Genomic DNA, 3,160 nt, shown 5'->3' with positions numbered 1-3,160 from the left:
CTGGGATAGACTCCAGCCCCCCACCAAGCCAGTGAGGATTAAGGTGTAGAGATGATGGGTGGATGGATGGATGGATACCTCACTAACCCACTAATCTCTAATCATAGTGCAGCCCTCTGGACTTCTTCTCAGATAAAAGTAAACTGTGCATTTCATTTGGGAATCAAGATCCTAGAGGCTGGAGGAGTGGAGAGGGACAAAGTCCAAGGTGTTTGAGATCCAGTGTGATATCTTCGCAGCCTTTGATGATTTTGGATGCTGATGTTGATCCATTGTTACTCATCAAGTCCAAACGCAGCATCCACCAGATGATTCTACAGCCCTTTACACCTCAATCTGCTGACCAGCCTTTTGGAGGTGTTGGTTTGTCTTCTCCAGCAGGACTTAGCATCTGGTAAATTCACAATGTTCACATTTTGTGAGGTACACGAGTGATGTCAGTTAATTAAAAACCTAAAATGTAAATTAAGTGATTGTGTAACATTTCTCTCCTTTCAATTCAGTCTTTAGTAGAAGCACCTTCGGCCTTTGTGAACAGGTTTCAACCCGCCTTGCTCATCTGAACACTGCTCAAGCTGTCAAGTTGTCATTGTAAGAGAAGAGCTGTTATCAGGTCCAGCCTGCAGCTCCTGATTGAACTGACAACTGGGGTTTTGACCATATACTGTGTAAGAAGGTTGAACGTAGGAACTGAAAGGTGAACCCAACCCAAAAGTGTCAAAAACCTGCAGCACCACTACAGTCAACAGGGGCTGGGTCCAGAAAGCTCTGGCTCCATAGACCCCAGATCTCCAGCCCAAAATAAGAGGTCAAGGGAAAAGACTTTACTTTATCTACAGGTCAAGGGTTTTTCTTTTTCCTCTGGCCAAACCTACAGATACAGTGGTCCGTCGAAAGTTAATTCTATAATTAAAGTGCGGCCGCTTGATTGACAGTCTGGCCAGTGATGACAGACCGGTGTTGGGACGAGACAGTGAGCTCAGGTGTCATCCTTGTGTGGATTTACTTCTGATATAATAACTGTTATCTTGTCGTTATTTATTGGAGTCGCAGCACATGTTTCACAGTTTTATTGTCCGTTGACTTGTTTTAATCATTTCACCGTAATTCAAACTTCGGCTGATCGAACCAGCAGACACTGACAGGACTCCGTTTGGTGAGTGCGTGTTCATCTTCTTTTTGGTTTGGCCATTTTAAACTTCATATGCAGCTTTCTGTGTGTACTGACCAGAAAAGCAAATTAGCATCTAGGAAATATTACCTTTAAAATATATTTAACTTGTATCTGATGATAATTTCCTGTCAGTAATAATTTTGTCTGTCTCACCAGATGTCATGAAAGTTGTATTTCTGGAGATATTGAACCTTTAAAATGCCCCCCTCAGGTAAAACATTGTTTTGAGGGTGAAAATGCAAAGATGTCAAGTTCTGAAAACGGCCAAAATATTTAACAGAATTTACTTTAAAAACAAGTAAACTTTGAACAGAATCTAAGGCACTGACACGGACAGACCCTTACAACAGGAGGCCCTACTGATGGGGGTACTTTCTACCACGCCCACCCACACAGGAGCTCGTAACTGGCTTTGTGCTCAAACTGGCCTTTTGTTTCGAAGAGAAGTGACTGACTTTAGGACACAGACATTCCTGTACTAGTGGCTCAAACAGCCAGCAGACAAAGCTGGACAATGAACGAAGTTTCACCATTCCTTTGAGTATTTGCCACCCAACAATAGAGCACTAGATGATCTGACAGTGGGACAGCTCTGAGCAGGAACCCACCTCAGATCTGTGGAGAATGGGCTTGGGCCGAGGATGGATCCAGGGCCCACTGCTGGAGCCCTGAGCTACTCTGGTTGAACACTTGTTTTACAGTCAGTGACCCATTTAGATTCAACATTCAGAGGCTCTGGACGACCTGCCCGAGGACATCAGGTCGGCTGATTCTGTACTTCTCTGTTAAGTCACTTCTTAAAACACATTTTTATTTTATCTGAGAGCTTTTCCTGATATTATCTCAGTTTTATGTTTTATCGCGTCCTGCTTTATTTGTATTTTAATTTTTAATTTATTTTTATTGGACAGCACTGTGTAACATTTGTTTTGAAGAGTGCTCTATAAATAAAGTTTATTATTATTATTATTATGAGGCTGGATTTAAGATTTAGATGTAAGAATATTTGGTTTACATTTAACATCTAGATGCAATATTAAACACATTATAAACAATTACATCAAAAACACTGTGACATATAGGAGCTAGAAAACTCTGACAGCCTCCAGTGGCCCAGACTGTGTGCTACTGTCCACATCAGATGCGTTATTTGCAGGCTGCAGCTGCTTCCGGTGTCGGTGCGTCTCGGCGGCGGCTTGACGCAGCGCCTCCGCTCCTCCGCTGCGCTGCGCCGCTGGACCGACCTGCTGGACTGCTGCACGTCCTGTTCATGGGATAGAAACCGAAATAGGAGCAGCAGAGGCGGATGGAAACGACCGGATCCGTGAGCCGCTCTCCAGGTCTCAGGTGATGTAACTGTGTCCTGAACTGGTGCTGCTGCTACGTCCTGCTGGATGAGCTGCAGCTCCAACAGGGAACTACTGCGCTAGTTTGGAGGCTGAATATATGCTGAGGCAGCAGGGATGCTCTCAGTTTTAGGAGTGTCTGTGAGTGTTGCAGGTCTTCTTGTTTAAGGGTTTCTGACTGTAAAAGCACACACATGTAGGAAATGCATGTTTGATTCCAGCACAGCAACACGATGAAGGATCTGGTTCTGTGTCAGTAGTTCTGCCTTGAACACTTTACTGCAGTTTGAAATCCCTGTGATGATGAATCATTTATTGTTTCTGCTAAATTTGGCCCTCACTTATTCACACATAATATAAATATTTCAGTTATAACAGCTGTAGTGTGTACTGGTAGCTTTATTTTTATTTAGTTTTTTCTAAAATATGAAGACTTTGGTGTGTTGTGCGGCTCTATGCAGACAGCTGAGTGGTGGAGCTCAGCAGACATTAAATACATTCAGTTATTAAGGTAGAGAGCAGAATGTGTTGCAGCAGCTGCCCCGTCCTGTCAGATCTCAGTCTTCTGCCTGTCCTGAGGCGAGGCTTTCCTCTGCTGGTCCAAATGTGCGCATTGCAGCCATCAGAGCAGGAATCCTGT

The sequence above is a fragment of the Stegastes partitus genome, unplaced genomic scaffold, assembly GCF_000690725.1.
Source record: "Stegastes partitus isolate 25-593 unplaced genomic scaffold, Stegastes_partitus-1.0.2 Scaffold6, whole genome shotgun sequence".
In the NCBI taxonomy this organism is placed as follows: domain Eukaryota; kingdom Metazoa; phylum Chordata; class Actinopteri; family Pomacentridae; genus Stegastes; species Stegastes partitus.
This window is presented reverse-complemented; position numbering follows the sequence as displayed.